The following is a 27,688-nucleotide window of genomic DNA, read 5'->3' as shown; positions in this document are numbered from 1 at the left end:
AATGCTTCCTGTATATTGCCTTTTTTGCCTTCCCATGTTAGAGCATATCTCCCTCTCCTTTACTCTCCTTCATCAGAAAGAAAGAAATACAGTTCTTCTATATGATTATAAATTGTTTGACTCATTTGAAAGAATAGCACATATCATGATGAGCACTGAGTAATGTATAGAAATGTTGGATCACTATATTGTGCACCTGAAACTAATATAACACTCTATGTTAACTACACTGGAATTAAAATAAAACTTAAGAAAAAAGAATAGCACATATCACATTATTTTTCACTGTATTTATCTATATATTTAACTGTGTCCCTTTCCCTCCAGAAGATGGTGAAATTCTTGAGAGTATTGTATTTCTGCCATTTTTGTGTCTTTCTCATCTTTGCATTTAGTACAGTGCCTGACACATATGAGCCCCTCAATAAATGACAGTTCTCTTTTCTGTCCAGGGAATGTTTGACTTCCATTAAGAAGAATGGTTTTCAAAGTGGAAAAAGAAAACCACCTTGTGATTAGGAGGAGATGAGATAGGAACATAGCAAGAGGTGAACCGTCTTCTAAGAAAACCTGCAAGCGTGATCACAAAATCTCACAGTGTGGCTCTTTAGGTGCCTGTAGAGAATGTGAGAGGTGATAAAGAATGTTAGTGGGGAGAGATTGTCCTGAGGTTGAGTACAAGAAATATATAAATCTTTAGAACTGTAGACATCTAGCTTAGTTCAGCCCTGAGCTATCTTGCGGAGGGGAGATTGTTACTTATGTGGTTCCAGATGACAAAACTGGCACTTAGGATGAAGTTAAAGGAGGTTGATTTCAATATTCAGTAAGTTAGAACTTTCAAGAGGTAGAAGAACCCCAAATGAGATTCACTTTCAAAATAGCTTTTATCGGGGTACCACAGTGGTTCGTGGGATTGAGCCCTGTTTCGGGCTCTGTGCTGAGAGCACAGAACCTGCTTGGGATTCTCTCTCTCCCTCTCTCTCTGCCTCTTCCCCACTCATGCTCATGCTTGTTCTCTCTCTCTCTCTCAAAAAAAAAAAAAAACAACCTTAAAACAAAACAACTTTCATTAACAGAAAATGTTCAAACAGAGGCTAATTATCTGAGAGAAATGACATAGAGATTCTTTTACTGGGTTGAAGTTTGTACTAAACTCTGAGGAACTTTCCAGACCTAACATTTCATGGTGCTATATTTGTTAAGTTGAATTGAAGCCTATGTTCCTTTAAAATGTAATCCATAGCCATGGTGATGTCTATATTCCTTTGGGGGAAATTCACTAATCAGGTGGAATAGCTACTTCTTTGATGCATTTATATGATTTTTTTTTCTCACAAAAGTCAAGAGACATAAAAAATAACATTTTAAATCATCTTGTACTTAGAGAAAAATATTTCGGAGAAGGAAATGACAGGCTTGTTAAGAGTAAGGAAGGCTCCCAAGAAGATTAGCAAGTATGAATCATGCGTCTAGATCAGAAGGGTTAGTTCAATAAGGCAAGCTTTAAAAAGGTCCATTGGTCCGATCCCCAAGAGACAGGTTATGAAATGACTGATGCCAATCAAATCTCAGTTGAAGGCTCCGTGTATGTGAGTGTGAGTGAGTGTGCCTGTGTATTTCAGCGGTTGAAATGTCAAATCAAAACCAATGTCAGTCATCATGGTGTCAGTTTGGTAGAGATGAAGTTGACATGTAGCTGGAGATTGGGGGAACTGAAAGGTCTCTTTAAATGTTGAGAATTCATTTTAGAGTGTTGGCAAGAAAGAGAGGATTTAAGGCATAGTACATAATTCTAGGCATATATATGGCTGGAAAAGTTCCTACATTAATGATGGAAGAATAACCATTTACCATAATAGCAAACACTTTCCCACAGACAAACTCCAACAGAGGCTTCTTATTTCTAATTCATTTAATCCCTGCGTTATTGTCCCACCCTTTCATTGTGTCGCCCACAACTCTTTACTAGTGACTCTAGCCAGCCCTTTATCTACTAAGATCCTAAGACTGATGGTTTATAGTGTCCTGATATGTGATTTCTTTGGTTTTTGAAATGTTCTTACACCTCCCTTCTGGTTATTCATTAAAGTTTAGAATTTAAAAAAAACCTGAAAATAGGCCATATGTTTTTAAATCATGGTATAAAAAGTAAAAGTATCACAGCAGGTCCTATCATAGTATATCACTCATTCCTAGCTATCTAGCACTGTAATTTCTCCTCAGAGCTGTCCCTAGCCGTTGTTGTCCGCAACTTTTCCTGTTCACTGACTTGCTACTGAAGGACAATGCAGCACCTTCAAGAGGAAAGGAAAACAGCATTACACTTTTTCTTCAGCATTTCTGTTGTGACATCAATAAGATAGTACCTGACTCTGAGTTTACCACATTTCTCAAGATTCTGCTGTATTTCCCTCTAATGTGTTACTTTTGCGAAACACCACTTTAAATTTAAGCTCAATCATAACAACATATTTTAAAGTAATAGCAAGGCTGTTGAATTTAAAATATGTGGAACAAGGTCAAAGCTTTAAGCATCCACCCTGTCTTCATCTTATTGACTAGACTTTACCTGTTTCATTGGGATTTGATGGAGTGTGAGGTCCTCAAAGGCAGGAGCTGTGACTTAGTTGGCTCTTTGGAATAGTACTTTACATAGTGGCCAGCATGTAAAAGGTACTTACTTATTCATCTGTCTTATAAGTAATTTTGAGCCGTAATTATGGTACAAGCATTATGGCAGGCTTGAGGGAATAGCAGTAAAGAACAGGACAGCCTAATTCCTGGTATCTAAGGCAGGCAACATAGCCTAGTGGTTAAAAACAATCTGAATTTGATACTGTACCAGTTCTGCCTCTTAGAAAATGTTATGACCTAGAGGAATCTACTTGTGCTTAAGTTTTATTTATTTTTGAATCAGAAGTAAGAGGAATATCATTGGTGGGAAGACCTTAAGGATTCACTGAATTGAGGCAAAGTGCTTTGACCACTGCCTGACATAATACATGTTAATTATTTTTATGATCGTAGGGTTTATATTCTAGCTGAAGGATGGATAATTTAAAAATAATAACAGGAAAGTGTGGCAAGGTTTATGAGACAGGAAATCCATAGTATTTATGGAGAATCCCACCAATTCTGACCTAGTCAAAAGGGCAAGGGAAGTATCTGGAAGAAGCCAAGTTTTCTCTGAGACCTACTCAGTTAATGCTGGCTGACCTTTCCATTCCTTGTGAGACTATTACTGAGTTTGTGAGTTATTCAGGTTTCCCCATTTTCTTCTCTAATTCTTCTTCTAGGTCAGAAGCTGGCAGCAGTGGTGGCCATTTTGGCCTTTTGTGCCCTTCTGAAGTTTCTGCTTAGCAGATGAAATGCACAGTCTCCTGCACGTGTATATTATTTAGTTGTTGTATGCTTTTCTTGGTGGATTTTAATTGATAGAGTGGTTATAACTAAGTATGAGAAGTCCTGCGTTATATTCCACATGTCATGAGGGAACTGCTGGAAATGAGGTATGGATAGAATAAATGTCCCAGAAGCAAAATTATGAAATAGGTGACATTTATCTTCACTGCTCAATACTTCTCTCTTACTAGCACATCAGTATAACCAAAGACCCATTATCATCATATTTCTCTAGGGTTTTTTTCTGAGGACAGCAAACTAATAGACTGAACGAAAGTATGATGTTTATAGGGTAAGTGTATAATTTATTATTTAATATGACTTTTAATATGAAGGAGGTTGCTAATTATTATTTCAGGACAGTAGTCATAACCCAAGACTGTCTTGGTCAAATGAGGATGTATAGTCATCTGAAGTGTTAAAGATTTAATATATTAGCCTTTTGGAGATACTTTATTGCACACCTAATAAATGCTACCTCTTGCTATAGGCACTTAAAATTTTTTTTTAATGTTTATTTACTTTTGAGAGAGAGAAAGAGAGAGAATGAGAAGAGGAGGGGCAGAGAGAGAGGGAGACACAGAATCCGAAGCAGGCTCTAGGCTCTGAGCTGTCAGCACAGAGCCGGATGTGGGGTTCAAACTCACGGACTGAGAGATCATGACCTGAGCCAAAGTCAGAAGCTCAACCAACTGAGCCACCCAGGCACCCCAAGGCACTTTTTACTTACAAATAAAAAGATCAAGTGAGAAGATAAAGATGAACTCATATTAATGCATCTCTAATGATAGAACTTTAGACACTTCAGGCCATGGTGAGGGATGTATTTATTGGTATATCACATTCCCAGTACCTGTTGAATTGTATACTTCATAAGAGAATCTAAACTTGGCCTATGTATATATCCTTTAAGGAACATTGGGGTATGTGTGTGTCCATGGGAATATACAGTCAGAAGAATTGGAAAGTCATTTCAGTTCATACACACCAAGACAAAGCACAATTAGGACTAAGATCAAAGCTAAACTACATCCAGTGGTAAATAATTTATAACATACTTCCTTTTCTCATCTCACTTGCTTAACCCAAACTGAGACCCATTTTGTGTTCCACTGCTCCTTTGAGAAATAATCACTCACCACCTCAGCCCTTTTCCCAATTTCTGTCTTTCTGACAATGTCCGCTGTTTCAAAATACCTCATTATCTCCACTCTCCCACAGAGCCTGCAATGTGATGGTATTTGCCTTGCCTGAGGAATGAAGAGACAGTTTTTCCTCTCTCAACAATCCTATACATTGAGATCTGACCAGAGCATTCTCAAGCTGACTCCAAATGCATTCCCTGGAAAGGGGAGAGCAGACTTGCTCATCTCCATTGTCATCAAATGGGAGAATGTTCTGCCAGGTCTCCTGACAGATTTCTTAGTCAAAGAGAAAAGGTCTGTAGTGCTTAGAAAACAAAGCTATTTCAGGTTGCTTGGCTGTGAGCTGATAAACAAGGCCTGGGGTGAGAAATGCAAAACATGTGTACGTACACACACACACACACACACACACACTCACTCACACATACATACATATACACAAGGGCCTCCGGTCAGTTAAAGACAAAACTGACATACTTAGTAGTCAAGCCACATTGCTTTCTTTCTGACCTGTTGGCTACATATTCAGTTGATAGCTTCCTGCTACCTATCACAAAACAATAAAAATCTTTTAAGAAGACAGTCCAAATTGCTCTAATACCTTCTTTAAAGAGAACAAAAATGCAGAAAGTTAGCCTGTAGGGACTTCATTTTTCATAGATATGCAATTTATGGTGTTTAAATATAAGCTTTTGATTTTAGGTTGAAACGATCTTGTCAAAAAGGTACATGAAAGACATTTATGCCAGGCTCTTTTTTTACTTAGGGTTATAGCTGATCCTTCTCACGTCTTTTATCCCCAGAACACTTGACTGGCACCTGACTTCACTATTTTGTTGTAGTAACTGATTCAGAGAAGGCTGTTTCTGCTTTTCCTTTTTTTTCCCCTTCCTTCTTTCTGTCTTTTTTAGTTATGAAGAGAGATTTGGGTCGGAACTAGAGTGTGGTGAGTGAGGGGCATTTGCTTCAGGCACATTAAGAGAGTACCAAAGAACCCAATAATAAAGATAAGTAATATTTTAATGTAATGTTAAAAAAATGAAAGTCACTGCAAAAATCCATGATGGGGAAAGTATCAAAATTTTAAAGTAAGGCAGGATTAGTATTACTGATTTTTAGTTTTACCTCAGGCTCCACCTAAGGCTGTGCATGGCACTGGATGGACTGTAATAGCAACAAGCTGGAGAATGGAGTGGTATTTCTGAGGCAAGTGCACATCTATTTCTCCATCCCTTCCAGGAGCACATTGGCTGAGGACACCATGGATCAGAGTCAACTCAATCACAAGCATTCATAGAGCAACAATTCTCCTCAGCCCATAGATACTATAATCACATAAAACAGCCCTGAAGGCACAGTTCTCCAATTAAGTCTAAAGAGAGAGATGGGGCAAAGGCAAACCAATTAGATGGGGGATTACACATCTGAGTGGATTTGCTCAGTAGAAAAGAGGGAAGCGAGGAAGGAATGGGAAGTTGGAGTAGGAAGGGATCAGGCTATTGTGGAAGATTTCATGGTAAGACACTCAGAGGAACTGGATTGTGTGCACTGTATCATTGGCAATGGTTCTGTAGGTCTCTGGAGAAAGGTGCTGGCATAGGAATTGCAATACAGAAAACCTTGGATATGTTACTTAGCCTGTCTGTGATTCAGTATTTTTATCTGAAAAATGGGACTTGCAGTATTTGCTAATCACAAAGAAATGATGAAATATTCACTTGGTAAACCATTATTATTTTTATCTTCATGGTTCCTGTTGAGACATAGGTATTGATTCATAGCTGGGCTCTGTGAGTCTCCTTCCTAAATAATCTCCCTCATATTTTGTTGTATTTATTTGTGTATTTATTTATTTATTTATTTGTTTATTTAAGGGGGGAGAGAGAAGGAGAGTGAGAGTGAGAGGGGGGAAGGGCAGGGAGAGAGGGAGTAGAGAGAGAATCCCAAGCAGGCTGTGCACTCTCAGCACAGGAACTGTGAGATCATGCCCTGAGCTGAAATCAAGAGTTGGATACTTAACTGACTGAGTCACCCAGGTGGCCCCTGTTGTTGTTTTTGTGGTAAAATATACATAATAATAAATTTACCATTTTAACAATTTATAAATGTATAATCCCACAGTATAAGTACACTCACATTGTTCTGTAACCATCACCACCATCCATTCCCAGAAATTTTTCATCTTTCCAAACTGAAATTCTTTATTCATTAAACACTAACTCCCCATTTCCTTCTCTGCCTATCTCCTCAAAACCACCATTCTATTTTCTGTCTTCCATGAATTTGACCACTCTAGGCATCTCAAATAAGTGGAATCATAGTATTTTGTGCACATGTGTGCGTGTGTATGTGTGTGTGTGTGTGTGTGTTTGACCTATTTCACCTTTTATAATGTCTTGGAGCTCATCCATGTTGTAGCATGTTTGAAATTTCCTTCTTTTTAAAACTGAATAATACTCCATGATATGCATATATCACGTTTTGTTTATCTATTCATCTGCTGATGGACACTGGGTTGCTTCCATCTTTTGGCTGTTGTGAGTAATGCTGTGATGAACTTGAATGTACAAAAGTCGTTTTGAATCTGTGCTCTCAGTTCTTTTGGGCATATACCCAGTCATAGAATTGCTGGATTATACAGTAATTCTCTGCTTGAGAAACTGCCGTACTGTTTTCCACAAAGGCTGCACCATTTTATGTTCTCCCCAAAAGTACATGAGGGTTTCTTTTTTCCACATCCTCATGAACACGTCTTATTTCTTGTCTTTTTGATTCTACGCATTTTCACAGGTATAAGGTGATATCTCATTGTGGTTTTGATTTGCATTTCCCTGATATTTAATGATGTTGAACATATTTTCTTGTATCTGTTGACCATGAAATCCTTTGCTCATTTTTAAGTTGGGTTATTTTGTTGTTGTTGTTGTTGTTGTTGTTGTTGTTACTGAGTTTTAGGAGTTCTTTATATATTCTGGATATTAATGCCTTATTAGGTATTTGATTGGCATATATTTTCTCCCATCCTTTCTGTTGCCTTGTCACTCTGTTGATAATGTCCTTTGCACAAAGTTTTAAAACTTTGTCGACATTCAATTTATCTATTTTTTTCCTTTGCTGCTTGTGCTTTGGTGTCCTATCTGAGAAATCATTGCAAAATCCAATGTCATGAAGATTTTCCCCTATGTTTTTTTCTGTAAGAGTTTTATAGTTTTATCTCTTACCTTTATGTCTTTAATCCATTTTGAGCTAATTTTGTAAGGGAAGGGTTCAGTTTCAGCCTTTTACGTACAGATATCCAATTTTCCCAGCACCATTATTGAAAAGACTGTCCTTTTTCCATTGAAATGTCTTGGCAACCTTATTGAAAATTATCTGACCATATATTCATGGGTTTAATTCTGGGCTTTCTGTTTTGTCTAATTGGTCTATGTGTTTGTCTTTATGGTAGTACCACACTGTTTTGATTACTGTGGCTTTGTTGTAAGTTTTGAAATCAGGATGTGAGAGAACTCTAACTTTGTTCTTTTTCATGATTTTTTTGGATCTTCAGGGTTCCTTGGGATTCCATATTCTTCCTCATCTTAAAAAAAAACCTTCCAGTTCCCTATTTCCCTTATGACCACTAAACCAACATTTTGAAAGAAGTTTTCTCCTCACTCATCTCCCATTTTACCCCTTCTCAACTCATTGCCACCTGTCTTTCACCCCTACTACTCACTACAGCTAATCTTGTCAAAGGTACAAACTTCCAGTTATGAGATAAACAATTATTAAGGGTGTGGTATACAACATGATGACCACAGTGAACACTGCTGTATGTTATAGGATTTATTCTCTGAATTTTCCTATATGAGTTCTCATTACAAGGAGAACATTTTTTTCTTTCTTTTCTTTTCTTTTCTTTTCTTTTTTTTCTTTTCTTTTTCTCTTTGTTTTTCTTTCTTTCTTTCTTTCTTTCTTTCTTTCTTTCTTTCTTTCGTCCTGTATCTATACCAGAAGATGCATATTAGCTGAACCTATTGTGATGGTCATTTCACAACATGTAAATCAAACCATCGTGCTACACATGTTAAACTTACACAGTGATGTAAGTTAATTATTTTTCAATAAAACTGGAGAAAAGATACTTCTGTTTCTAAATTTAGGAGACACTCACCTTGCCTACCTTATCAGCAGCATTTGAGAGCTTGAGACTTGTTAAGTCTTTTAGTATTCTTTCTTTGGCTCCTTGGAAACTGCAAGGAGCACTTTCTGATTTCTTCCTATATCTTTAGCTGCTCCTTCCCAGCCTCCTTCTTGGACTCCTCTAACGACATTCTGGAACCCTCTCTGTTCTACTTAGTAGTTACTTCTAAGTGATCTAATGCATTTTCCTGACCCCAATGATTTCATGAACTTTATTACCAGATTTGGCATCTTGTAATTTAAAAATGTATGAAAAATTAAGCAGAAGCATAAAATTATAAAAGCTCATAAATATATAAAAAATAGGCATAACTTGGGGCAAAAGAGAATTATGTTAGGCCTAAGCAAATATTTTCTTATTTAAAAATTTTTTTTTAAATTTTAATTTAACTTAATTTTTTTGAATCACTTTAGCCAAAGACTGTGGAATTACCTAGCATTAATTTTAAACACATTAATTAAACTATGATATCATTTTTTTTTTTTTTTTTGCTCATTAATTTGGCAGTGATTCTAACATATGAGATAGGGGGCTACGAGAGGAGTTCCAAACTATACATGATTGTGCAGGCAAGTTACTCAGCCTTAGCCTGGAGCCATTTTATATTGATTGAGAAGATGATTTCTTTTTTTTGTTTGTTTGTTTTTAACAGTTTCATTTTGCAGCTGAAGAAGCTGAGGCACACAATGAATAACTAGCAGAGCTGGGATCTGTAGTCTGATTCGAGGAGATGATTTCTTAGAAAACAGAAATTGTTAAATGTCAATAATAGAGAATATTTACATGGTGGAGCCTTATCTGTTATTAGTGCTAATCCAGGCATATCTGGGTTTTCAGGGAAATTTTATAAGGAGAGAGAACAAGCACTTCCTGGGGATGGGGCAGAGGGGAAGATAAATGACTGGGCAGACATGGGACTAATGGCTCTGAGCAGTTCTCTTGAAAAGAAAGAAATGGTTACTGTAGAAGGTTGTGTGGTATAAGAACCTTAGAGATGGGATAAGGGGACATTGAAAGGGTCAGGTGCAATGACATAGAATGTCTTTTGACCCAGGCTGCCTTGACCAATGTCACAGGGCCTAGGCCACAGGGACTTTAACTAATTATCAAGTCAAATAAAAAGATTTAGCATTGGAATGTCTGGTGAGGCTGAGCAAATTTAGAGAGCCCTGCTTGGTGGCTTGGTCACTGGAAGAATTCATAGGGGTATTCATCACAGCTTGCTCTTTATATCCTGCTTACCCTACATGAAAGCTAGAGGTTTAGAGTTCTATAGAAAAACCAAGGTAATGTCAACATTTATATGTGGATTCCTCCACTCATACAGATAGCAGCTGAATCAGGCATAGTCAGGACACATACTTTGAACCAAAGTGAGGAATTTGGGGGGTACCATGTTATTTATTTTCTGTATAGTTTCAAGTTATCCAGTTGTAGCAGGACTTCTCAACACATTTAAATGCCAAATTATGTGACCCAAACCATGTAGATCACAAACTCTGGCAAGAAAAGAAACATGATTGTCTTCACACCTAGATGACCAGGTGACCTTTCTCTTTGGTCACTTTCCAACCCCACCACCTAGGCCATTAGGCTGGCTTTGCCCATACTGATCTGCCATTGCTGTGTTTTACGTGGACCTGGCTGCCTTGATTTTTTTTTTAATTCCTTGGGATCAAAAAATCTGCCATTCTTTTGTTCTCCTGGGTAATAAAAGCTCTGAAAATGTATTATGTGCCAAGGCATTCGAGGAATAATACTTTATAGATTAGTATACCCATAGAAATTGTTTGTCTTTGGTCAGGGCCATTTAAGTTTTTGTCCTATAGCAGTTAATTTATGATGCAAGTGTTAACACTTGTGACATGTAAGCTTATGGGGGGAGATACTGCCTAGGGTGGGTGATGAGCTGGGCTTCTCCTTATCAGAAACTGAGTTTTCTAGCATGGAGGAATGGTTAGAGCAATCAGTCGGCCAAGGATCCAGCTAAACTGACTTTGTTTTCTTTTCTGAGGGATAAATTGGGGAAGCGTTGGAGAATAGGGGGTTGGGATTGCTTAGGATGTTTGAACTGATTCCCTCTTGATAGTTAAGAAATCAGTCTGGCATAGCCGTTTGCCGTGGTATTTTTCACACTTTATCTAGCATCCCGTGTCTCTGTTGCCTGAGAACTGTATTTATATTTACACTGTGAAGCGTGAATATGCTGTTCTCCTTTGGGGAAAAGGATTCATCAAATAATCCTTTTGCTTGAGTATTATTAAGTGGACCATGGCACTTCCTTTGCTTGTTTTTTCTTGGAGCCCTTGGGACATGTGAGGTGGCCTTGTCCAGTTCAGTGGGTTTCGGCAGGGTGAGCCAGATTTAAAGAAACATAAATTCAGTTGAGAGAGTAGGTAACATGGCATAGCTGAATTATGGGCTTTAATAGGCAAACCAAATAGTTAAATGCAAGATGCTTGCTGCATGCTAAAACTTAAGGAATGCATATTCAATGCAATGCATTATTAAATACAACATTGAGCATATGGGTACCCACAATTAATGTATATAAATAGCTGATAAAATTGCTCAGTATTAGAAAGCTAGCGGCAAAAATGACCTCATATGTCAAGCAGACAAGTAGGCAGCTACCATTTTCTTTGTACACCTTACAGATGATAAATTAGTTTTATGGTCTGCATGGGGCCCTTATCACACTACAGCACCAAGTGCATGATAAAGAAAAAAAATGCCTTGGCTCAAAAATCGAACTGGAATTTGGAGTCCCAGCGGAGCTCATTTTTTAAATGTAAAGAATTTTAGCCCGCTTCCTTTGGGGAAGATTTATTGTGGCCAAGAGAAATGTAGATCTTGGTTATGTGTTTTGATTAAAACTTGATTTTTGTTTTTATTGACACTGGGTAGAATGTGAATCCGTCATAACTGGCTGCCTATTGATTGAGAGCAGTTTGGTCCAATGGGCACAGGACAGGAAAAAGAAGGGGGAGTCCTGACTTTTATTTCCAGCTCTACTACTAACAGGCAAAGCTGACCTTGGATAAAACTTTGTAACTCTTTACTAGCCCTGCTTGCTCTGTTTAATTTCCCTTAACTCTGGTGAATAAACACTCTCTGTTTTATCTTAAGTTCATAGGATATAGAAGAACAGTTACCCAATATAGATGAAACGAGGAGAGACTATATCCTAGCATTAGATGGGGGCAAGCACTACCTAAATAAATGACATTATTGTACTGTGTGCGTGTGTGTGTGTGTGCATGTGTGCGTGTGTGTGTGTGTGTGTGTGTGTGTGTGTGTGTATGTTGTGTGAGGAGCCACTGATGTTTAAAAATCTTGAATAGAAAGAAACCCAGAAAGATAGCAGGCTTTGTCACAGGGTTTGTGTGTGGTTTCTCAGCCTTTGTAACACTGTGCCCCCCCTTTTTAATGTTTATTTATTTTTGAGAGAGAGAGAGAGAGAGAGACAGAGACAGAGAGAGAGAGAGAGAGAGACAGTGTGAGCAGGGAGGGGCAGAGAGAGAAGGAGACAGAATCCGAAGCAGGCTCCAGGCTCTGAGCTGTTAGCACAGAGCCCCACGTAGGGCTTGAATTCATGAACCACGAGATCATGACCTGAGCTGAAGTTGGATGCTTAATAGACTGAGCCACCTAGGTGCCCCCACACTGTGCCTCTTTTTGACAGACAAAAAATTATCATGTGTTCTTTCCTACAATCTGAAATTCAAAATAAATTAAGTATTGTGACTGAATTCAATTACTGTAATGGGACAGAGGCCTGCTCTGTTTTAAAGTGGCAGCGGAAACCCCATCCTCGCTGAACTCTGCTCCCCTGCAATCACTGCTTTGCCAGCCAAGGGTCTCCTTAGCAACCCCATCAATGAGCTGTTGTTTCCTATCAGGCAAGCAGCATCTTGTATCTATGATAGGATGCACTCCTGTGTCTCTGGGGTGTGGCTGAAATTTCAGAGGTGGTTAGTTCCTTGTTTAGAACTAGCATTATTCAGGGAGCTGGTGTGAGAAAGGTTCAGTTGGAGGGACACTGAAGGGTAGCTTGAAAAACAGAGTCTTCCCCTTTATTTCTCCTTTTTCCGCTCTTGTGCTCCCCTCTCCCCAAAGTGTCCTGGGAAAATGGTCTTTTCTTTTAAATTATTTTGGAAAATTGCCTTAATTTCTGAATATCACTGGGAGCAGTGCTCTCTGTTTTCAGTTTCCACGTGGTAACCAGAAATGAAGTGTCTGGACCACCCTTGAGGAGGTAGGCGGGTCCTTGCTATGATGCCCTAAGGGCAAGTCAGGCAAAACCTTTCTGGCCCCTTTCTGTTGAGGTGACTTTTCTATGATTTCAGCAAAGCTCTGGCATAAATATGATTTGCTTCACAGTTGTTTGTTTGTTTTGGTCCCTTTGTAGAGTCGTAAGAATGGTATGTAGGGGAGCTGGTTATGTCCCTAAATTCTGAGCAAAGCGAATGTTTCTTCTTGGTCCTCGTTAGTGCCAGGATTTCATATATGTCCCTGACTTTTCATTCATCCATGCATGTATTCATTCGGTATATTTATTGAGTAATCGCTGTGCCAGGAGCCAGGGATACAAAAGCCTTCACGACCCTGCCTATCTCCTTCACAGCCCCAGGATCCCCTTTCTCATCAGCACTGCCACTTTCCTCGCTCATGCTGCCTTCCAGCTCTCCTGAACCGCACCCAGCCTTTGAGTGTGTTTCACAGTCTCCTGCAGCTGAGTCTCTGTATATGGTGTTTTTCCACCCAAACCATCTTGTCCCTCTTCTCCTCTCCTCTACTCATTCTTTTAGGTGTCTAGTTAATGGTCACCTTCTTCAGGAAGCCTTTCCTAGACCACTGAGACTAGGTTGGCTGCTCTTCCCTCATAAGTAATCCTTGTTAAGTTTTACCACTACAGCTGTCCAGTTTCATTTCATCCCCACTGGATTATATGTTCCTTGAAAGAGGAGACCATTCTCACCATTATATCGTCAGCATCTACACAGACTGTGACACATAGACAACACCTAAAACATACTTTTGAATAAATGAATGCAGCCACAGTGGTCTGTGTCTCACAAACTGCAGAAAGCATGTGAGGCTGGAGTATTAACCTCCCAGAGGGAGAATTTACCTCTTTATGGCTGTTGAGGTTTAGGAGTACCTAGGTATATTGTTTGTAATGACAAACACAAGACTCCACAAGGACTCCATAAGACTCCACAAGGACTAAGGATCAGGGAGAGGCTTTTAATTTAGTAAATATTTAAAATAGCTATTATTTGTAGGCCTCTGCATAGAACTGATCCCACTGTATATTTATGTTATGTATAATTACATGCCAATATCATTTGTTAGAAATAATGTTTGGTGCAGGCTTATTAGATGATGTACATATACACTATTGAATCCCCTGGAATGATAAAAAGAAAAGGCTATTTGGTCATTCTTTCTAGAACTATTAGATTTTGGAAATGCTAGATGACACTGTACAGGAGCTCTTGTGTAGAATGTTTACGTAACTGCTCATGTAGCCCCACATGGCAGTTGTCATTCTCCTTGGCTGGCAGTAAACTTATCGTCACTTAGAGGAAACTAATCTGGATAGGTAATGACAGGGATAAATAAAGTCATTTTGTAGATGTGCAACTGTGGTCGTTAAAAATAAAGCAGACCCTTCTCAGGGGGCTGCTAACCTTGCCAGCTAGTTGACATTGTTCAGATCAGAGGACACTCAGCCTGTGTCTGAACAGAGAGGAAAAGCAGCAGGATTTCCAAACAAATGTTTTCTCACTGGCCCTCTCCCACCCCTCCCCAACCGTCCCGTTTTACATTTTACTTGAGTTTATTAGCAGCAGAAGAGCTGATTTGCAAAGGAAATAAAATGGTGCCAGAAGTGGGGTCCAGCCTCCTGGTTTTTAGAAGCAAAGTGTGGGACATTCAACAGACATGTACATTGAAATAACCTAATAACATTTCTGCCCTTTCTCTCAGCTTATCTCTTGGCTCTGTCCCCTCCCCTTTTAGTGAATATTTGGGCCCTAGAGACACTTCCAGATGTACAAAATGCTTTGTCCTTGTTTGTTGGTAAAGTCACTCCAGAAAGTGGCACTGACAGGAGGGTCAAGGATTGGTTTCTTTTCACAGAGATTCTAAATGAGCACATAGACACACATGCAAAAAGTAGGATTTATGCCTCTGAATATGGCTTGTAAGGAGGGAGTAAACCTCCTGAATTTAGCAATCAAATTTGTTAAGGCTTCTCTAAAGCCTAAACTTCCAATTAACAAGCAAATCATCATCAGACAGCCAGTGAATGGCAAATTCATTCCATTCAACATCTTTTCAAAAGTGGATTTTGTGCACTTATCTCCATGAAAACCCAGCAGGAAGATTTTCCCTGGGAGTGCTCCTACATCTGCCTGTTTTTAATGACGGTAATGGCAAGCAATATTCTACAATTACTTTGGCGATCTCATTTCAAGCATGCAAATCATATTATTGAAGAGCCCAGCAAAAGCCATTTGTTCCTTGGAATCACCAGATAAGTTCTGTAGGGTGAGCAAATGCTGCTTGGAGAAGGCCAGGCCCTTCTGTCACGTAACCTCAGCTGCACAGTGGTAGAATTTGCCTGCCAAGGTCACAAAAGACAACCTAAATACAGACATCAAAGGGGAAATGAAACAAGATTTCATTCCTAAAGTGAAGGAGTCCTTCTTTTCACTCCATTTGTGAAAGATTAGCTTGTAACTCCTTTACTTAATTAAAAATAACATCATTAAAAGAAAAAACACTGGCTGTTGGTAAAGTTCATGAAGTCAAAGCCAAGGCCCTGCTCAAGAGTGAGGACTGTTTTATGTACAGCATGGTCTTGATGCCTTTTCCATTTTTTTCCTACCTTCTAGCTTACTTATCTGAGCTGTAATATAGTCAGTCTTTTATACATGTATTTAGAGGCAACATAAATGGGATAAGGAAATGATCACAATATAGTAGCATTTAGAAGTGATAAAATTCGTATAACAAATAACATATGCAGAGTTCACTGGGGAAGAGGGGGAAAGAGAAACCAACAGAGTGACTCCTCTTAACTAGTTCACAATTGTAAATTGGGAGGGAATGCCCTTTAGGCTGGGATGATCAGGGATGATGTTGTGCAGAGGTGGGAATTGAGTCTTAATGGAGAGATAAAATTTCAATAAGTGATGAGGACTATGAAAGTAATATTCTAGACCAGAGAAATTGTGATGCATGCCAAAGAGGGGAGAAACCAACTTATCTTTAAAAAGTGATGTAGAGACTAGAAGGGAGTAATTGCAGATACCACTGCAATAGGAAAATAGAGGCCTAGGTGCAAGGCCACTGTTAGTGCCCCCAGACTGTTAAGGAACCTTTTGTAATAGATAGGTTTTTTTTTTTTTTTAAATGTTTGTTTATTTTTTGAGACAGAGAGAGACAGAACATGAACAGGGGAGGGGCAGAGAGAGAGGGAGACACAGAATCCAAAGCAGGCTCCAGGCTCCAAGCTGTCAGCACAGAGCCCAACGCAGGGCTCAAACTCATGGACTGTGAGATCATGACCTGAGCCCAAGTTGGATGCTTAACCGACTAAGCCACCCAGGCGCCCCAATAGGTGTTTCTTATCCAGTTTTGTCCACTTTGGACACCAGGATCTTGGTTCCAGTCGTCAGGAAGGATCCTGTTATTTCAGATAGCTCCTTTTAACACCTCTTGGAAGGTTCTTTAACTTGAGACCTCTAAGAACACACACAGGTTAGGCTGAGACCAACAGAACATACACCATGATATGTCAGCTTTCTTAGTGCACTATTTATTTCAGCTAGACAGAGAAGGATATAATGAACTATACCTTGAATGTAACGTGGTTGTGATATTCATTTCTAGTTACCTCACCTGGAAGGAGTTAGTGAGAAGCTTTAGCCTGTTACCATTATGACATTTTTTTCTGTTTAGATCCAGTGTGAATTTTTCAGTATTCAAATTCTGCTAATCCTTTTCTGCGACATTGTGCCATGGTAGTTTATGCTGGGTGTACTTTTCTTATATTGGGGCTTTTGTCCCATAGGCAGGCAATATCACTTGAAGCATAGGAAAAAAAATGCTCAAAGTTTTCTTCAGGCAAAGCAAGGCTCAAGAGGCTTTGGTTCCAAAAAGAAGGAGGTTTGGTTCCTTTGAGATGTGTTGGACGAATGTTTGATATTAGAATGTGTCCTCTTTCGTTTGTGAGGTTCTGTGGTTCATTGTTGAGTCCTCTGTCCTGCATGCCTTGGATTCTGTAGGCAAAAATCTATTTAATCTCTTCATGGGTGGAAATGAGGGGGGGGTGTTTGTATTTGCCTTTTTGTAAAAAGAGTAATTCACAGATCAGAGTGAGTTGATAATGGATTTCAAATGTGGATAGCACTGTGCATCCTATGAAACTCTACTAGAAACTCCCTTGGAGTAACAAGCTCAGAACCATGTGTGTTTAATTCTTTGAATCCCTCTTCTTTGAGCAAAAAATTAAGTATTTGTTGACTTGAATGGTATTTTCATCTAAGGAGTTGGGAACTTTTCTAGGAGACAATGGAGGGATTACTTGTACTTTTTAAGCATTTTTCTATAAGCACTGGACAACTCGTAATAATAACAACACACATAGCTAACACTTAAATAGCACTTACTAGACCCTACTATACCATCTCATTTAATCCTTACAACAACCTTTTGAAATAGATATTATTATCCCCATTTTAGATGAGGAAAGCAAAATACAGAGAGGTTCAGTTCTTTCCAAATGTCACATACAGAAACAAATTCAGAATCTCTAGCTCTAGAGTTAATGCCATATAGTTAACTAACTATATATACATATATATGTATATGTGTATATATATGTATATATGTACATACATATATACATATATATATATACACACGTACATATGTACATATATATATAGTTATAGGAGGTGATTGAAACAATAATGATAGGAAGTGATAATGGTTCACATATTTGCTTTTTCCTTAAGAAACTACATGTTATAACCTAATAACCCAGTAATTGTTGTAGAGGCTTTGCTTTTAGGAGATAGGGCTGTTGGTGTTACTCTATGGCACTGTGTCAGCATATCAACCTTGCTGACAGCTTGGCCACCACGGCTGTCCCCAGACACATTAGAATTGCTTACAGCATCTGTCTTCTTGGTCTTTGAGCACCTGAGTTACATTCTGAGTGGTCATAAAAGAGTCATAGAGAGAGTCCTTTAGTCATCACCCATAACTGAGCTGCCACATTTTAAGATGTAGGGAGTCAGGGGAAATGTTGATTCTGTTCTCCTGAAAGCAAGTTCAAACAACCCACTTTCCTACCTTGCTCTCCTATCCCTTTATTCTATGAGTTTTAACTGAAATTCTTCAAAGTCTCTGAGGGTTAGGGATGAAAGATTTTGGCCATAGGAAGAAGGTAACTATGGAGGTATAAGAGTAAATATTCTTGTTTTACTTTTCCCTTCTTTTCAAGACTTAGAACAAAAGGAGTCCTTTTCATTAGAAATTACATCCTAGTTGAGAAGATAAGAGAATCTGAAATGCTTAAGAACTCTGCCTGTGCTCTAGAAGTCACTTATTTTTGTCTTGAACAGCAATCAGTAAATATGAGTCAAAATCAAAAAGAGAGTACAACAGGTTGATGACCATAGACGCACCGTCTATTAGCATAGGCCAGTCAAGCCATAGAACAAAATGAAGCACAGTTGGGTAGACAAGTGACCAAGCAGTAAGTACTAACCCAACAAATAGAATGCTCAACATTAAATTCTTACAAAAGGATTTCAAGATAGTGGCTTAAAGCTTCTCAGTGGCTGCTTTGGGAAATGATCAAGTTGGAGGAACATCATCCTTTTCTTCTCTAATGCTGAACTTTTGACTGCTTGGCATTAATTTTATTTTGACACAGTATGCATGTTTTAATTGTCCTTTCTTCTTTGCTCTGATGCTACTTTCGTTTGGCAGGAGTGGCCAGAGGATGACCTGGCTTTTAGTCTTCTGTTAGGCTGGGGAATGATAGTCTGTTATCTGAAGCTATGGAGATACAGAATTCAGGGGAAGGTGCAGAGGGGAAAGCCAAGAAGGAACCAATGTTACTAAACTAGAAAGGAGAGTTTCAATAAGTTGCCAAACTGAGGAGCTAGAAGTAGATATTGAGAGCCAGAGTATAGGGTAAAGGAGGCAAGGAAGTCTGAAAGCAGACTTGGGTGATGGCCAGGAAATGGATTTCTGTCTATAGCTAGCTGGCCTTTGCCTGACTGCTGTGTGGGGAAGGGGAGGAGATGTGCTGGTAATTTTAAAGAGCTGGGGAAGGGAGAAATATTTCTCTCAAACTGATCCCCATTACTTTCATTTCCATATCTTGTATTATTGATTTGACTTTTATTATTTATTATATTGTTTATAATTAGTTGTTTTTTATATGTTCATCTCTTGATTCCCTACTCTTTAGTAAGCTCTTAGAGGGCAGGAATCTTCTTTGTATTCCACATACTTCTGAAGATTGTCTTCAACATCTCAAGAATTCAGTGAATACTTGTGATGAATTGATCAAGACAGGTCATTAGGACTTGCTGCTATGGGCTATCCCTTGCTGCTTTGAACAGATGGTGGTAGTTTTGTCCACTTCATGTGGACATAGTATGAGAACAGGAACTGTTCCAAACATGCCTAGGAGACGAGCCAGTGGAACTTGGACTCTACATTATGGTCACCTCAGATCACAGTGGTCCATTCACAAAAGGGAGCTACACGTATTACTTCTATAGCACTGAAAAGGCAGACTACTAAAAGGTCCTTTTAGTCTGTTACCGTTCCAATTTGATGATATATCTTTAAACGTAAACCCATCTAATTAACAGTGTTTTTGTGGCTACCCAAAATCTATACCTCATTTTTCTGATCAAATCGGAATCATGAAGTAGATAATTTCAGCCCAAAAGTCCATTATTTAGGGTAATTTTTTCAATTTATTTATTATTATGCTATTAACTAGATAATTGCCTTATCTCCATGGAGTTTTTTGAAATCTTTACTAAATATATCAGCCCATACTGATCTCTTTCTGATCTGATCTTAGGTAATTCATATTACTTAAGTCCCTCATTTTGGTATTTTATTATATGTAATTGCATCTGCAGTACATTTTTAACTTGTATGCTATAGTAGATGGCAGGTGCTACATTATGTATCTATTTTATATCCCCAGAATCACTTAGATCAAATCAGAGATCAGATACTGTAAGTGTTCAATGCATAGTTTTTGAATGAAAATAAATAGTAAACAGTGAGTCCTTACATCTGTTTGAAGCCTATGCTGAATTAGTTGAGTCTTCTTATTTGATTGCAAGCTCCTCCAGGGCTCTCCATGTATTCAGGATATAATTTTCCTTAATTCCAAAGCAGTATCATTCAAGCATTATTTGTTTAATACATATTCATGGCCTATAATGACCATGGTTTGAAATGAGGGAGTATGTAAGGACAGCACATTGAGTATAATAAATAATAAAACAGCAACCTCCAAGTAGGGTGTCTTGGCCTCACTGCCCTTTAACATTAAGTTAAAAAATGGAGGATGCAGAGCTCAGGAAATGGTAATGGACTGAGGGGACCTCTTGGCAGTAGGTTGCCAATTCACATGTATCAAGTCTTTACTTTCTGATGACTGCCTCATGGTATAAAAAGAGTTTATGTCCAACTCCTAGCTAGGGTGTGTGTATGTGTGGGGTCAGGGTGGGATATGTCATGGCCATCTTTTTAAAGCCAACTTCCTAAATATCACCTCTAAATTTGTTGCCATTTCTCTGAAGCCGGTTATCATTTCTATGAAACCCTTACTATATAATACAAGTATGGATGTTATGCATTTCCACCTACTGACATGTTCTCCAATTATGTATGAAGTTTGTGCTCATTACATGTCAATACCTTATTGATTGCCTCAGCCAAAATGACTGTTTCAGTAGAAATCTATGTGGTCCATGAGAGTCTGCATAGAGACTAAAGTGTTAATAAAATTAGAACTCTTCTCTCCTTTAATTTCTACTTCATTCCCTCACTCAGTTGTAGACTTCTTGACTAGCTTGCTCTGCCTCCCTAAAGTGTTTTGAGGCAGATATTAGAGGCAACTGCTTATTCTTAAAATCCAAACTTTTTTACGTCTCCTAGAGGTGGTTCAGCAAGTTCAGTAAGTTAGTACCAGATCATCGGGGGGCCTAGCTTCTCCCAAATGTGGCCATTGTTATCTTTCCACTTATCTAGGGTGAAGATCTTCAGCTCCCCAAACTGTCAACCTGATACTTTTTAGCAACATTGATGAAAGCCACCAAACAACAATGATAAGCCCCTAAAATAGATTCACAGGGTTTGTGGTGGCTAAGAGCTGGGTTTGCTAAAAATAAAGCTGCTTCTGCTCCCTCCATCATCTTTTTTCTGCTAGACTATAATTAAAGTCCACATCTGAAATTCTTATTGAGTGGCAAAGTCCCATGAGTGATTGGCATCTGGCTTCCAAAAATATTCCGCAAAGAGCAGTGTTCTCAGTGGCACATCTGACAGGCTTGGCTCACTTTCAGTGCTCTTGGCTTCCCGATGAGTGGCAAACCAATGGATGAACGGGAAGATTGCTTCAGCCCAATATCAGTCAATCAGTTGGTTCTTCCATCAATGACTTAAAGCAATTTTCTGTGCCTACCCTTACTTACCCCACACTGGCACATGAGAGAAGACTGATAGGAGAAAAATCAGCTTCACTAATTGGAACACTTTTTGCCTTACCAGTGCTGGGAAAGAGGGACCCAGCTTACTAGAGAAAATGTGGTTCCCTGGCGAGATGGAGAATTGCACTTGCCTGCTGGTCCAAATAGCATTAGTTTTTTTTGCATAGAAATTCCACCCAATTAAAGACTTTTTTTATTTGAACCTGAGATTTGTGGTCTCCCTGGAAGGGAGAGATTAGCTTTAGGGAGGAGAGTAAAAGCCTTTCCCATCACCTTGTTTTTTCACGCTTGTGTTATTTGCATGAAAACTAGACAATGTGTGATTGCACATGGGTTACTCCTCGTAGCATCCTAAATAAGAATATGTTGGACAATGAGAGTCAATTTTTCCTCTGAGCAGTCAAATAAACCTAATCATATGAATATACAATGAGATAAAACACCAATCTTGCACCGAAAGGTTTTATGATTTTAAGTAGACTTGTGCTAAACTCTTATCATAATTGTAATTAGAAGGAGCAGGCCAGTTTCCTGCTGCTTGAGCTCACTTTGACATGTGAACAGTATGAGGTTAGATGCCTGAGCTGAATTCTTGATTTGCACTGGTTTAGAGTTGCTGTTTGCTATGTTGCATGTACAGAGGTCGCATAAAGTAATGTTAACTCTGCTGAAAACAAATATATTATCTTCCTATATTCTCTAGAGACGGCCAGTATTTCTATCTGTAGTGTGCAAAATTGTTAGTATACATTATGTTAAATAATGGAATGGCCTAACAAAGGAGAGCCAGATATATAAGAATTATAACCTTAGGACAGAGACAAGATCCGAATGTTTTGTGATGCATGTGATCGATCTGCTGGGATGGGCAGCTGATAACATGAATTTTTGAAATTAATCAAACCTATTTCCCAGGTCTTTATCACTGTGTTTCAAAGGGAGAGAAACAAAACAACAATAAGAAAACAAAACAAAGGTGAAATAAAGCAACAGTCCTGATGGGGAAAGAGTTACAAAGATGACTTCAGGAGTAAGCAGAAAGAGTAAAATGTCAGAGATGTTTTCTGCAGAAGGAATTGATAAGCTAATACATATAGACAATTTATGCTTCAGTCACATTTTTTGGTAAGGTGTAAACTACTTGAAATTGTGAAACTTTTAAGCTATTTGAAACTTGTTACAGACGTAACATCTATAGATGTGTAATACTTGACACAGGTGCCAAAGGCATATAGACTTGGTTATTATTGCAAAGCCCATTTATCTACGCTTAGATCAGAAAGATGAATGTTGGAGCTGGAAAGGCATCTCACATATGTTGTAGTAGTGACCAAAGAAGGTTAAGAGATGGGCATAAAGTCCCAAAGCTAATTATGGAAGATCCAGACTAGAATTTTCGTCCTTTGAATATGTACAGTTCAAGTGTACTTTCTGAAGTAGACAATCCTTAGAAGTGTGGCATTGAATAGAATATGAAAAAGAGATGCCTCACCCACTTTGCATTAGTACCATAAGGTACCACCATAGGTGCACTGGGGCAGAGATGTGTTGAAGCTGGATTGTTTTTATTAGAGTCTAAGCTCACTAGAATCGACGAATACATTTTCAGGAATTTTGTCAATTTATTGGAAGCTTAAAATCAGCCATGGTGGGAAATGCTGGAATCTATCATCCTGGAGGTAAAACAGTTATCAGAGTGTTATTGACTAGAAGTATATTTAGGAAAGGAGGAATTTTAAGTAATAAAGACCAATGCCTGGAATGAAAGTTCCATGTTTGCTGGTGTGTAAGTATACCAAACTAATGCTATATGCCAACAGCTTTTTTTAAAATGAAAGAAACACTCAGTGAATTCCATTTCTTTAGCATATGCTCATAAAAATAGAGATGAATAAAGCAATGTTAGTACTATAGAAGTGAACTCATTTTGGAGATGAAGAGAGATGATTTCAGTTCTTCATGTTAAAGGACAAACATGTCAGTCTTTATTAAAGCAGATTAGGAAGGAATTCTGAGAAAAATTTCCCAAAGTGGAAAGTTCATCCCTGGACAGCTCTTGTTTTTTTTGTCAATGGGAATGATATTTACAGAATGAATGTATTTTAGAGCTGTCTGGAGAGAGAAGATCTTAAGATATTCTAAAACAGAGAAAATCATCACCTGTTTTAAAGATGGTGGGATATTCATTGGTGAGCTGGAGCTGGCATGTAATGACTCAAGAGGCTGAATATGCACACACATCTTTTAATGTGCAAATTTGTACTTTGTGACATCACTTTGGAAGCTCAAAGTCCGCCATGATGAGACTATTTACACCACGGAAACTGATAAACAGTACAGATAAGGGTCCTCCCCCCCCACTTTTCCTACAACAACATTAAAACATTTACCAGAACATCATCATATATTATAATACCCTAAATACACTAAAGCCATAGACAGTAGTCAAAATTTTATTCAGAAGGCCTTTTCTTTTAATATTATTTTTTTTAATTTTTTTTTAACATTTTATTTATTTTTGAGACAGGGAGAGACAGAGCATGAACAGGGGAGGGTCAGAGAGAGGGAGACACAGAATCCGAAACAGGCTCCAGGCTCTGAGCTGTCAGCACAGAGCCTGACGCGGGGCTCGAACTCACGGACCGTGAGATCGTGACCTGAGCCGAAGTCGGACGCTTAACCGACTGAGACACCCAGGCACCCCTTAATATTATTTTTTAAAATAACTTTAGCTAAATATTTAATTGCGAACTAGAAATATGACAACAATTGGCCTGTGAGTGAGAACCTTATAGGAGAATGAGGGAATTCTCTCACCTACAGATATAATTGTTAAAATAGTTAAGACCAAAGTGGAAAATTGGACTAAGATTTAGTCACCCATCATTTAACATATTTTAAGGCTTACAAGTTATCTACAAATATTATAGGTGCTTCAGGGAATACAAACTATGTATAAGTTTGGCCTTAGTGAGCTTAGACTCTATGCAGACAAAACCCAAACAAATAAAAACGTGGAGAAGAGTGACCAACTCTTAAAGGGACACAAAGTAGGTATAGTAGGGATTGAGATGGAAAAAGAGCTGAGAATTGGGTAGAACTATCAGACTGGTGTACACAGTGAAAGACTGAAGTAGAATCTTAAAGGAAGAGCAGTCTTTGAATAATGCTTGGGGCATGGAGAGACAATTACAGACATAATCAGGGGGCCATGTGAGCAAAAAGTCTGCAGGAGTGAGTGCTGCATGTGTACGGTCTGTTAACAGACTTTTCTGGCGAGAGTGGAGGGGGTAACTGGGAAATATTGCAGACAGAATAGGATACAGAAAAAGGTCAGAAGGATGGGAGAAGGAGAAAGAGAGAGGAGAGAAAGTAGGTACGAAGTAAAGCAAAAGAAGAGAAGCAGAAAGGATCAGTTAGTCAAAACAGGGCATTATGTGAAATAGTCCTTATGTGTATCACATAGGTTAATTATTAATACATTTCTGAGGGCAAACACTGCTCTCATTTCACAGAAGGAGTAAACCAAGGCTGAACCAGATAAACTCTCTAAAAATTGTGGAGTTACCAAGAGTAGAACCTGGTATATAGTTCAGCTCCTCTGACTCTAGGACATGGGCTCTTGCCACAAGACCACATACTCTGGCATCTGGATTCTTGAAAACTCCAGCAGTTACCCTACAGTATTGCTTTAGTTAAGTACCATTCTGAAAAGGAAAAACATCACATTCAGGAACACAGGAGGTTGAACTAGCTGTACCCCTGGCAAATAAACATTTAACAAATGGCTTGATTGAGTATGGAAACAGCCTTCCATGTCTGGGTGAAGGTTAAAGTTGACAAAGGAGCATCACTTCATATCTAACTGAAAAGACACCCAGGGTGAATGGCTATATGTTACAAAGGGAAAGAGGTTATAGTCATTGAAATGGAAGGAGACAGAAGATTCAACTAAAAGGAAATACTGAATCCTGAGCATTTATTATGAACTGCACCTCTAAATCTTTCCCAAATGGCAGAATTACTGCAAGTTAGCTCACCGGGGAACCAGGGATACTTTTGACAGATCTACACAATCCCCTGGTAAAGATAAATGGGGTGTAATTTAAGTAGTCCCAAACTTTTCTGCAAGCTTCAAGATCACTGCACATTGTTGGATCTATTCATAATGGCCTGGACTGTATCCCAAAAATACCAGTGGGAGAGACACAAGCGGACTGGCTAGGCTAGAAAAGGAAAATGAAGCCATTTGGACTTGGCTGAGGCTATAGATGGTCTGACAGTTTGCAATTTATAATTTTTTTTTTTTTTTAGCCCTTTAACATTCTTTATCTGCTTTTATTTGCTCAACAGCCCTTTTGCTGAAGTTCACGCTTAGCTTACCACATTCGGTGAAGCACACAGCAGTGGACAGGGGAATTTAATCTAGAAATCAGCCTGACTTGTCTTCACAATGTATTTTAGCTTCCAATACTGTGCTATGAGGATGCATAAGCAAGAGCCCTGTCTGGGTCAGGTGGCCTGAGAGCCCCGCCAGCATCCCTAACAATGCCTTTTAGGCAATGCTGTCAAGCAGACTCCCATCTCCTTAACTGACAGCGATGAGCATTTTAATAAAAATGAGGTTCTGGTTGTTTTGAAGCATGAAGCCTAGTAGAAAGGAGAATCTGATCAGCTTTCGCCATGCCTTTCATAATTGTGAATCCTTCCATCTGACTGCCAGTGATTCGGCTTCCCAGACATTCAGAATAGATCATCCTCACTTCGAGCTGTCTCAGACGCATTGCTTGGGATCCTTTCAACCTGCCCTGTAGCTTTCAGGTGGTAAGATGGCAGGCGTCCAGTCCCTCTGAAGAAAAAAGCTTCATTGTTCATTGTGCCACTGTATCTTCCAACCCTTTTTGTTATATCCCTGGAACCTATTTGCTTTTTAACTGCTGCCACATACTGGGAAAACATCTTTATCGAGTGGTCCTCAATGCTGTGGCTTGAGTCCCTTTCATCAGGGGGCCTGCAAGTCCCAAGCTGAGATGAAAAGTCGGAATGTTTCTGTCTACCTGGTTATCTTTGTGTCACACCAATTTGAATGTCATTGGTCCTTGTGCTGCTTTGTTGCTAAAATTTTGTTGGAATCATCACCATCTTCCCAGAAGGCATAATTCAATACCACTGGCATATATTCTCAAATTAGAATTCCCCCTGGTTCTAAATTCATGTGTCACATTAATAGTATTCTATGAGAGAGTATTTTCCAATATAACAAGGAAATTTTGGGTCAAACATACCACAAGAAGGGATTCTTGTCCATGTTGCCGGAAAACCCCGACAATCTCTCTCCTGTATTGCCTTCTTTTTTTCCCCCTTCAATGTATGAAAGAGCTTGATTTCTCCTGACTCTAGCTGAATCTAGATTCTAACCATACTGTCATTCAATATATATTTTCAGCATACATTTTCAAAGTATGCCTGATTCTGGTAATATCAAAAAGATATCAGTCATTCTTACCTTAGATGAGTTTATTTAATTACATTCCTTCCCTCCTGGCATACAGAAGGGACCAGATACACCAAGGAGTACAATTAATTATGTGGGACAGGGAAAAAGGGAAATTAGGAGGAAAGCAAAAAGTGACTTTTGAGCAAGTAACTCTGAGGAAGACAAACCTGGTTAAACAAAGGGCTCTTCTCTACAAAAAAGGACTATGAGTATAATGAATCCTTGGAAAAATATGGTGATGTGTTCACTAGATGGTGGAAGAGCTATGTGGAGGCACGAGTTACCCCAAACTCGTTTTTTAAATGATCAGGTTGGAAGAGGACTGTGGACATTCAGGATACCTGAATTTAATAGATCCAACAAATTTATTTCACCCTGTTCTTTCTCCCTTGTGTACTAGTCCCAGGAAAATATCACCAACTTGATACCCACACACACACACACACACACACACACACACACACACACACCACTCGGCCACTTTGTTCAGGATTAAACCTGCTCTTCTTTCAAATTCTGTTTTCCGTGTTCCTTAGCTACCCACCCATAGACAGGGCACAGGCCTCATTCTTACCAAATGTCTCTTATTTTGCAGATATAACCTATCAACATGTTTGGTACAGACTGAGGGCAGTGAGAGTACAAGCTGAGCTGGGGAGTAATTCTGATTCAATTGCAACTCCTG

At 38.8% G+C, this 27,688-nt stretch overlaps 1 long non-coding RNA gene across 1 annotated transcript in view; it reads right to left on the bottom strand.

Moving 5' to 3' along the window:
- The window catches only part of LOC122203485, a 31,624-nt gene extending 7,779 nt beyond the window's left edge, over window positions 1-23,845 (bottom strand). Inside the window, exon 1 of the long non-coding RNA XR_006195199.1 lies at window positions 23,667-23,845. This is a non-coding gene — a long non-coding RNA (uncharacterized LOC122203485). The remainder of the gene's footprint in view (window positions 1-23,666) is intronic.
- Window positions 23,846-27,688: the final 3,843 nt, after the last annotated feature.

The sequence above is a fragment of the Panthera leo genome, chromosome D3 (genome assembly GCF_018350215.1).
Source record: "Panthera leo isolate Ple1 chromosome D3, P.leo_Ple1_pat1.1, whole genome shotgun sequence".
Classification (NCBI taxonomy): Eukaryota; Metazoa; Chordata; class Mammalia; order Carnivora; family Felidae; genus Panthera; species Panthera leo.
This window is presented reverse-complemented; position numbering and strand designations above follow the sequence as displayed.